This window comes from Dermacentor andersoni, chromosome 1, assembly GCF_023375885.2.
Source record: "Dermacentor andersoni chromosome 1, qqDerAnde1_hic_scaffold, whole genome shotgun sequence".
Lineage (NCBI taxonomy): Eukaryota > Metazoa > Arthropoda > Arachnida > Ixodida > Ixodidae > Dermacentor > Dermacentor andersoni.
In genome coordinates, this window is record NC_092814.1 from 335,569,249 (window position 1) to 335,580,809 (window position 11,561).

Consider the following 11,561-nt stretch of genomic DNA (forward strand, 5'->3'; position numbering starts at 1 on the left):
TTTTTGCAGCTCTGAATCCCACGCAGGAAAGAAAAATGCTGTACTCGGTCTCACCAACTCTCTGCACTGGAGTGGAAGCAACGTAGTGTGCCGTGGCAACCGGAGCTGCCCAAGAATATACCGGGTGTTTCAGCGAACACTTTCAAAAAAATTTTAAGGTTGCCTATGGCAGATAGCATAATTATAGTTCATGAGCTGGTCAACTCGAAGAGGCTGACATTAATTGCACAAACATTTAAGAGCATAATCGACTAATTAACACAAATTCACTAACTTTTAACTAATTACCTTATAGCTCAAATTGCAATTTGCAAATTCTAGCCATGAAGTTCGCAAGGAGCGAATTCTCAGGATGACACCAGTTTCGAGATATTAGTTCCCGAACTTAGCGGCGAAGTGCACTGGCGTTCCACTTACTTTCTTGAAGGGTCCCTCACCTGGCCGCATAGCAAATTTCGGTTATACGTTGGAAGTTGCTGCGTGCCCTCTGGGGAGCGTTCTGCCGCAAAATTTTTTTCAAATTGGTTCATTGCTAGCCGAGATAGAAATATTTCAGTGCCGGGAACCCATGATTTCAGGAGTCGAGCGCCACTGCCAGGAGAGACACTCTCTCCACTTGGCCCCTCTAGCCTCCGCAAGCGAAATTCCTTCCCTGCGTACTCCCGTACCGAAGCTCGAGGATCGCGGGATGCATACGTCATGGGCCCGGCCTTCATTTTTTTTTTTTTTTTGCCTTGCTTTTTTGCTACGCGGGGCACTTCCGCTGACGGTGTCGCGCGCGAGCTGTTGCGTTTGTCTCGTTTCGCGCACTGTGCGGTTTCGCGCGCTGTGCACGAGAACCCCTGACTAGCGGTATAAGCATAGAGAAAGAAAAAGACTAAGAGCGGACACTCCGAGAAATCCGGTCTCAGGAACTACGTCACGGTTACGTAACGAACTAGTGCTCTCACCAAACGCCAGAGGACGCAGGCGCAAAAAAAAAGAAAATGTAATGAATTTCGCTCAGTCGTTTTACAAAATCTTAATTATACGCCCAAATTTGGCGTGTTTCTCATACATAAAAACAGAATTTATCCAAGACACCTTCTGTGCTTTTTGTTCTTCATCCGTACTGCCATCAACACCAATCAGCATTCGTCCATCGAGAAGAAATCATCGATTCGTGTACCAGCGGCGTGCCAGCGGGAAGGTTTCGTGAACGTCGGCTGTGGCGGTGTTTTCTTGTGTGAGACAGGTGAGTCACGTTTTCAAGCGAAGCTTGGAGTAACTGACTTGTGAGGGCGACGAGGTTCGCTAAAAAAAACAGTTTGTGGCTCTATATGAGGCGGCTAGACGCGAACAACGCGAAAGGCATGCCCCCCTCAAGAAACGCGTAGCGAGAGGGCTGTACCATGTGCTTTCTTGCTACCCCCGCCGAGAACGGAATAATCTTTGTTGGTTGCGTTCCGTGAAAATCATCAAACAATGCGAAGCTGCCATTAACTTGCACCGGTTCACGGCTGCGCACTGCACTGCAACTCGCAGCTTGTCAGACGCCATCGAGACGCCGCGTCTCGGTTTGCGAGGGTAAACCGTTCTTGCCCAGCGCTGTTTGCGATAACCACGGTATCGGCGCTCCATTGAAACAGTTCGTGTTGGCGGACTGAAAACAATCTGCTGGACAACGCTTAAGGTCAATATCAGAAATTGCACATTTCAGGAAAATTTCGGTTTCGAGAAAATTGAATTCCTAACCCGCGTTTACATGATCGCGTGACGGTTGAAGGTCCATTCGTTGGCCCGTTCTAGAGGCTGACGAACACTGGAAAGAACATAAAGGACTCCACGCCGATTCAGACCGAAAACGGCGTTCTGGGGGCGACCGCTACCTAAATAAAGAAAATCAGGACGTTACGCACGCTGTAGCCAAGCTTTGCTTGCTCGTTTCCCCTATAGAGTATCTCCTTTAGAGTATTTATCCTTGTAAGTCCGAGTTTTATGGGTCAGAGGTCAGAATGTGTCGGTGCTTCTATATTGTGCATCGGTTCGCTATTCATTCTAAGCGGTTTCCTGGTACAGTTATGACGTGTAAATATGTTTTTGGTAATTAACGAAGCGTGCACTTATTGACGTTTTCAGACCGCGCTGATGCCATGTCGTCCGGCGGTCCAAGCTACGGCAGCTACTGCTGTGTGTCGCGGTGCTTTAACAACGGCAGAACCCAGAAGAAGCCTATCTTGCCTTGGAATAAAAACATTGCCGAAACTCTGTCTCTTTGATTGACCGCTTGTACCAAAACACAAGACAAACGCTATGGATAAAGCCGTAGTGAATTATGATTACCTCTATCTCCATCTGTTATAACTTAATCGAAATCAAAATTGCGTCACGACCTCAATTCACACCAAATATTGAAGTCGACAAACTAGGGAATCGCTAAACCAAAACGACAAATAAAAGCGTCGCCATTTGAGTGACGAAAAGTGGTCTGAAAAAGACAAGCTTCCGCTACAGCCTAACGTCGGTTACGCGGGGTAATCCAAACTTCGCGCCAGCGAAACCGAAACAGGAAGTGCAGGCCAGATGCTCTCACCAACCGCCAGGCGCGATAGGGTCGATTGGGCCGCTGGGGTATATGGGAGTGTCTACTCTTAACTTTTTTTTCTTTCTCTATGGTATAAGTCTGTGCTACAGGAATGCTGAGGCAGGCACAAGCGGATCACAGGGCATGATACCGCGCTGGAATACACTAGAAAATGGCATAGTTTGGGTGTCTGCGCGCATTACTTCACGACGTGGGAACAAGCAGACGAAACGGAAGTATGTACATCTCTCTTACAGCAATTGGCGTCAGTTCAGCGACTCGCTTCGGGGCACGTTGACTGCAAAGAAAACATGGCGCATTCTTCGAAGTATGATTGACCCGGGAGGAACAAAAACAGTCGCGAATCGCACACTTAAGCTGCTTGAAAACGAGTTTGAAGGTCGGGAAGCTGACATCATAGACAAAATTAAAGAGATATACGTAGGTACTGTACCGACCGGGCAATCCACCAAACCCGTTTACGAAGGTCAGGACCAACCGGAACTGGACGCCCCCGTAACCTTTCAAGAGGTTTACGCAGCGGCACACTCCTTCAAGAAAAACACGACCCCAGGGGTAGATCAGGTCACGAACGCAATGATTCGCAATCTAAGTGACGACACGCTAAAGAGCTTGACCAAATTCTTTAACGACACGGTCTGGACAGAGGACGGCGTCCTTCCAAAAGAACGGAAGGAAGCAAAAATTATTCTTATTCCAAAACCAGGTAAGCCTCGTAACATCAACAACCTTCGACCCATCTCCCTAACGTCGTGCGCGGGGAAACTCTTTGAAAAGGTTGTGCAGGTCCGGCTCTCGAACCACATAGAGCTAAACAACATGTTCCCCTCCAACATGTTCGGTTTCCGACCCCACGTGTCAGCGCAGGACATTTTTCTACTACTAAAGCACGAGGTCCTGCACCCCAACAAAGGGTCGGAAGATAAATTTGTACTGGCATTGGACATCAAAAAGGCCTTCGACAGCATCTCCCACCACGCTATTCTGGAGGGACTGGAAGCGGTGAACTGCGGATCGCGAATTTATAACTACGTGCGCTCGTTCCTCAGCCACCGCACGGCCACAATTGGATTAGGCTCCACGAGGTCCGACACCTTCAACTGTCCCGACAGAGGTACCCCTCAGGGAGCTATACTCTCTCCACTGCTATTCAATGTAGGGATGAGAAAGCTAGCCCTGGAGCTAGATAAGCACCCGAATCTCGGTTGTGCGATATATGCCGATGATATCACGTTCAGGGCTCACCAGGGGTCCTACGGGGACAAGCAAGAAACCTTTCAAAAGGCCATAGACGCAGTCGTGGAATACGCGAGGGCGGCGGACATGGCATGCGCACCAGAAAAATCGGAATTCATTCGGGTGCGTGCGAAGTACGCAAGAAAGAAGGACTGGGTGCCGCTCACTTTGACTCTCGACGGGGTGCCAATTCGTGAAGTGGAGACACTCAGAATATTGGGGATGTGGATACAGCAGAATGCTGGAACATCTCACACCCTACAAAAGCTAAAGGCGGTCACAGGAAACGTGGCCAGAATGATAAGGAGAGTGGCAAGAAGCAGAGACGGCCTAACTGAGGGGGAGACCATCAGCCTGGTTCACGCATTCGTAATTAGCCGACTCACATACGCCCTTCCGTATCAGGCCTTGACAAACCAAGAGATTAAACAGGCAAACGCAATAATAAGAAAAGCCTTCAAAGCCGCCCTTGGTCTTCCCGAATGCACTAGCACAGAGAGATTCGAGGGACTGGGCCTGCACAATACTTTTGACGAGTACGCAGTCGCGACGTTATATGCTCAGAAAGAAAGACTTTGTTCTTCAACTCAGGGCAGGGAAGTATTGGCGAGGTTAGGCTTTCCCCTGAGACCCCAGTATTGCGGAGAGGAAACGGCACAGATAGACCGCAATGTTCGATCGCACATCGCGGTGGCCCCAATTCCCAAAAACATGCACCCAAAGTACCATCCCGGACGACGCAGAGCAAGGGCAAAGACCCTTCACAAACGTTTCGGCATGGGACCGGGGGTGTATATACGGATGCCAGTCGAGCCAGCTCAGACACTTTCAGCATAGTCTCTACATGCAACAACAACATAGCAATGGCATCCTTCAAACCCTCCTCGGCATGCGTGGCAGAGTCTGCAGCCATCGCCTTGGCCATTCAGGACGCCGAGCGCCAAACCAATTCGGCTGTCATATTAACCGATTCACAAGCGGCCTGCCGCCTATTTTTACAAGGAACGGCACCCAAATCAATAATCAAAATTTTAGGCACTCAACTAGAGGGGCACCACACTATCGTCTGGTGTCCGGCACACGAGTGACTCGCAGGAAACGCTTGGGCAGACCGTATTGCTCGAGGTTTGAACGTCCGAGCAACGGCATGGCCTAGCGACGTCCTTCCACCGAATTCTCGTGACATCCTCCTACAGCAAAGGCAGGAGCGGAGACGTTTTGGACATCCTCACTCCGATTTAAACAGCGAACAGGAGAGGGACTGGCGTCGTATTCAGACGAATACATACCCCAACCTGCACCACCTACACAGAATACACCCCACGAGGTTCACTGACGAGTGCCCGTGGTGCACAGACACACCCACACTAAAACACATCACATGGGAGTGCCCCAGGAGGCCGCCGCACATAGACAGTCCCATATTACACCAACATCCACTAATGAGGAATAGGCAGTGGGAGGCATGGCTTGCGGACGAGGGTCGGGAGAGCCAGTTGGCTCTTCTGGACCAAGCCCAGCGAGCCGCTCGTGCCAGTGGGGCCCTGGAATAGGGACTCCAACCATCGTGCCTTATTTTACTTAGATTGAATAAAGTTTTACTCTCTCTCTCTCTCTCTCTTGCGGCGCTGCGAAGTAAAACAAAAAGACGCAGACATTTGGTTTGTGTGTTTTATTATTTCTCTAAACTTAACTTTGCTATTGAAGCAACAGATTACACAAATAACAGATGTTGCATTGAATAATTCTCGAATTCACGTGTCACTATGAGTGAGCCGCCGGTTAAGCTTGCATAAGCCCACCCGCTGAGGAGCGCCCGGGGGACGCACCACTCTCGGCTAGCCACGGACCATCCAGGCAGCGTGCGCCAGTCATCGGGACGGCCACCGTTGGATACCTGCGGTCGCGTCGGACTCACGATGTGCCCGGTGAACAATTAGCATCCATTCATGCGAAAATGCTTGGTCGGAAGCATCAAAGTGGTGCGTCTAAACGAAAGGTGAAGTTAGAAAGTAAAGAGCGTGAAAAGAACCTACGAAAGGTGACAAAGTACCTACTGAGTGCAGCTTCCGCGGAGCAGTATGATCGCTCTACCCAGAGTCCGTGTCAAACTCCCAATAGTACCGACTGTACTTCTGTGGAGGGCTTGCCACCTCCATCACCACGGTTTTCTGGCAAGAAGCAAGGTTTGACTCATCTTGGTTGTCTGGATCCTGTGAAAACGGTGCCAACCTCGGTCGTCCATATTTCTGAGCAACCGAAGCTAACCGAGCCCTGTCCTGTTCCTGAGTCAGCAACGTCTATGCTACGGCCGGGCCCCTGCTACAGAGCTCCAGGTGTTCGGTCCGCCACGCCCGATTTCTCGACTGCTGATCAACAGATGCCAAACCTCCCCGATGAGCCTCCTTCTGCTGACGAGCGCAGGAAACAACACTCCAAGAACCGACTCACTTGTTTCCTATTAGTTTAGCTTCAAATAATCATGTTCCCACTCACAAAGTGTGCCTCAATAGGACGAATGAGACGGTTTCTCGTTACGGCAACAGAGGAGTACAGACACCCCCGCAGCAAGAGGTACGTTGCTAGATTCTCTGAAGTGACCCTGCTAAGTGGCTGGGCGTTATTACTGACAGCTTTCGGAGTGTATGGCTTGAGAAAGGGCCATCGCATTTTCAAAATCGGGCAGAAAATTTTCCGTCTTCCTAAAGGCAATACAAAACTCAGAAACGTTTTATGTCACCTCATCTTTTCGTTCGAATGTCTGTAAATGGGGAGGCGTACGAGCGACACTCGTTAATGTACTCGGAGTCCAAAGGTTCCGTTTAGTGTTTCATGTGCAAACTATTTTCTATTTCAAGCAACCCCAGTGCTTTCACCACGCACGGCCTTTCTGATTTGAAAAGAGCAGAAGAAAAGGTTTGCGCACATGAAAATAGCGTGGAGCACCGGAACCACGTGGAAGAATGGCTCGCCCGCTCTAACTCCAGCAGCACAATTGACAAGGAGCTGGTTAAGCATGTTGTCACTGAGACCGCTTACTCGACAGAGGTGTTGAAGCGCGTAGTCGTAGTAGTTAAGCTTCTAGCTAAGCGCAACCTAGCGTTTAGGGACAGGGAGGAGATTTTTGGTTCACCGAGAACTGGCAGTTATATGGGGGTGCTTGAGGCCATTGCCAAGTTTGATCCCTTTCTAGAGGAGCACATCAAACGCTACGGGAACAAAAAATAAGGTCACCCATCGTATCTGTCAAAAACCATTTGTGATGAATTTATCGAGCATATGGCAAATGCTGTCAAGGAACGTCTCGTTGACGAAGAGAAACGCGCAAAATACGTCTTTTTGATAGTCGATTCGACTCCAGACCTTACACACGTTGATCGGCTGTCAGTTGTTTTACGATACTATTTAAATGGGAAAGTGTACGAACGCTTTCTTGGATTTGTTCAAATTGAATCGCATACCAGCTTGTATCTTTTCGATACCGTGATGTCCCTCTTGACGACCAATGGCATCTCAATTGATGATTGTAGGGGTCAAGCTTATGATAATGCGAGTAATATGTCAGGAAAATACAAAGGACTGCAAGCGCAAATCAAACACCTGAACGAATTGGCAGTCTACGTCCTGTGTGCTGGTCATTCACTGAACGTAGTTGGCGCGTGTCGCGTTGACAGTTGCCTTGAGGCAGTCCAATTTTTCACTGTAATTCAGAGACTGTATGTGTTCTTTGCTGCCTCACCTAAGCGATGGAGGTATCTTTTAGACAGCATGGGCGGAACTGGCCAGCAGCTTGTTTTGAAAAGTCTCTCTGAGACCAGGTGGTCAAGACACGCTGAATCATGCAAGGTAATTCTGAAAAATTTCATTGCAGTCTTGTGTTGCCTTGAAGCTATATGAAAGAACGAGGAAGAAAACGGTGGCACTTGGGACGAAGCGCTCTCTCTCTTCAAGAAAATGACAGAACTAGAGACTGAATTCATGGCGATTTTCTGGAGTGAAATCCTGGAGCGCTTTGACAAAACAAGCGTAGCACTTCAGAAACCAGGCCTGGACATTTCAACTGCTGTAGACCTGCTGAGCTTTCTAGAAGGCTTTGTTAATTCTTTGCGACCTCTCTTCCATACCTTCGAAGAGAGAGCACGCACGCTAAGTACCTATCAATGTTATCAGGATGAGGGCAAACGCATCGTTTTGGGTAAGCACCCGGACAGAAAACGCGATAGTGCGCTACAAGGTAGAAAAATGTTTGTCGTAGAGACCTATAATGTTCTACTTGACAGTCTAGGCTCTGCTTTGCGAGTGCGAAAGGCTGCCTACACTGAACTGTGCGAAAGGTTCGCATTCTTAAAATTGCTGACAGAAGTTGGGAGCGAGGCCTCTCTGGCACAGCAGGCTGAGAAGTTGCTGAAAACCTACAAAAATGATTTGGAGCCAGCATTTTCCGGTGAAATCGTTCAGTCTGCGAACTTTCTGCACAACACTGTGTGCCAGGACACGAGTCCCCTGGGAATAATTAAGTTGCTGCGCGAAAGAAAGCTTATTGATGTGTTTCCGAACCTTTCTATTGCTTTGCGAATGTACTCAAGCATACCCGGGGCAAACTGTGCGACCGAATGATCGTTTTCCAAGTTGTCGCTGATACAAAATCACCTTCGTTCGAGCCCCCTTGACGACAAGGTGAACTCGCTTGCTATCATGTCCATTGAAAGTGACCTCCTCCGCGATCTATCCTTCGAACAGACTATATCTTATTTCGCCAAAGCAAAGGCGCGAAAGATGCCATTTTAAAAGAGGACTGTTTGCGCTATACATGAATAGTTCCATTAAGTTCGTTGTGTCGCCTCCCAGCCTCCACGTTGCCAATGAAACGCTGAGCAGTGTAATTCAAGATATGCAAATCTTCGTTGTTCGTCTCTTGTTTGTTCTTCTTGTGATATTTAGCGTGCTTATAAAGAACTCTATTTTTGTTGTTTTTGATAGTGCCACGTTTATTTGGTGTCGTCCTTACTTGTCTTACCTTTAAAAAAATATTTTCAAATAATGTTTTGTAATTACAGTTGGTAATTTTCATCTGTATCCTAGTGCATTTTTATCGTGTTTGTATTGCCTTAAGTATTGTATATATCTATTGCATATTTATAGAGTAACGTTTATAACGATTACTGCAGTCGGATGCTTGAATTTTAATAGAGAATGCTTTGGATACAACCATGCGTCTCCTCACGGGATTAAACTTAGTGATGCAAACAAAGCCTAGCTTCAGAAGGATAGACATCTGAGCTGTGTTGTCTTTTCTATGTTCTTGTGCGTCTTGAGTGCACTAAACTTTTACTTAAAGCCTAGCTTTTGCTGAACATATGGGTTTGAACATATGTTCAAACACAAAGTGAACATATGTGTTTGTGATTACAACAGCACGCGTTTCAAGCAAGTTTTGTTGTTTTCCTTATAATAATAACAATAATATTAATCCCGCTGATGTCACTTCTTTCTTTTTAATTTAGTGGAATTAAAATGAAACATGGCATATTTAAAGTAGCGTAGCAGGCGACAAGGGCGGGGGGGCGGGGTCAGTATAGGGAAAGGGGGCCTTGAAGCGCATTAGGCCAAGGCCCCCATTCTTCTTAATCCGGCCCTGCCGAAGACAGTGCAATACCGGCCCGACCCGCGGTGGAGGTGAAGCAGGCGTTAAGCACTCCCCATAGGTGGACCGATCCCGAAGAGAGTGCAATGCCGAGCCGACAAGCGGCGGAGGTGCAGTCCGCCATCAAGGGGCCAACATGTACAGCTTCGCTGGTCAGTTTTTCACAGAGTGGAACGCCACTGAGTTTATTTTATCGGCGCACACACACCACGCACTGTCGCCACGATCATGTCACGCCATCATCGACCAACAGTCGTCATGCATTCGTTATCACACTATTGTGATGGATAGTGATAGTGATATCGTGATGGATCGTGATGGAGCAACGCCTCCTGTAGATGGCAGGTCCGTGTACTCTCCTTTATGACGTCATGCTGCTTGGACCGAAATTTTCATTGCCAAGCCCGGCGGGACGAAAGCGGTGACGTCAAAATCACCGCGACTTGCGCGGGAGCGACCCCATGGTAGTCGGGCAAGGTAGCATCACGTCATGGATCGAAGCGCACCTGCATTGTGATATCTTGGTGAGGCCTTAGATGGGGTCGAAATCGTTCCAAGTCGTCACACCAGCGATCTTCATCCGACACTCGTCACGACGTGTCGACCTCACGCCATCCTCATCATACAGGCTCCATGATAACCGTCGTCACGCCTTTGTCGTTATATACTAATTGCCATTTCATTGTCCTCATGCCATCATCATGGCGTGTTGTCATACGGTCGTCGTCATGCATTCGCTGTCATAACGTTGTCGTGATGTCACGGTCGTTCCATCATCTTTATTATGACTTCGACATCCGGCTCAGGTAACGCTAGAGTGGTTACGCGACTATCGTCACACAGTCATTGTTATAACATTGTCATCATACTGTCATCGTCATACCGCCTTCGTCTATCAATAGACGTCATTCCGTCTTCGTCATTCTATGGCAAAAGTGCTGTCATTCAATTATAATGATGCCGCCGTTGCCAGGCTATGGTCATCATTGCTTCGTCATCAGACAGTCGCTATGATGCATCAGTCATCATACCGTGATCGTTATACCGCCTTTGTCGTTCCGTTGACGTCATTCCTTCTTCGTAATTCTATCGTAATCATTCTGATATCATTCAACTGTCATTATACCGCCGTTGTCATTCCATCGTCGTCATTGCGTCGTAGGCAATCCGTCGCCATCGTGCGTTCGTTGACATACCGTCTTTGTCATGCATTTGTCGTCGTGACATCGTCGTCATTACAGCTTCGTCATGAGGTGGTCGTCCTATCCTCGTCGCCACGCCATCGTTGTCATCCCATGGTCCTTAGGTCGCAGACACGCTGTCGCCATTATACCTTTGCCATCATTTAAGAATCTTCGTCTCATTGGCGCCATGCCGTCATCGTCATACCGCCTTAGTCGTTTTATCAACGTCATTCCTTCTTCGTAATTGTATTGTAATCATGCTGATATCATTCAATTGTAATTATACCGCCCTTCTCATGCCATCGTCGTCACTGCGTCGTAGGCAATCCGTCGCCATCATGCATTCGTTGACATACCGTCTTTGTCAAGCATTCGTCGCCATGCCATCGTCGTCATCCCATTGTCCTTAGGTCGCCGACGTCACGCTGTCGTCATTATACCTTTGCCATCATTTAAGAACCTTCGTCTCATTGGTGCCATGCTGTCATTGTCATACCGCCTTGGTGGTTCTACAGACGTAATTCCCTGTGTGATATTACATCGTCATCACTGCTTCGGCGGCACACAGTGGTCGTCATGCTGCCATGCTTATGGGCAACCTTGGCAAGCGAGTTCCAAAGTGGGACGATACCGAAGTATGTGGAATAAAGCAGAACCAATAGAAGTCTCAGAATAGTCACTACAGGTTTTAAATAAACGTGATTTCAGAAATATGGTGTGTCGCTACATTGCTCGAATGCTTAACGCAATAACAACGACAGTGAAATAAGTTCTGCCACAATTCTTTTCTGAGCGTTTTACTCGCTGGTGCTTTGTACCTGATTATAAAACAGCGCTAGGAACGCAGACAGAGGAAAGAAACAACAGGACGATGCGCTGACTCTCAACTGTTGAGAGTTAGAGCACCTTCCTG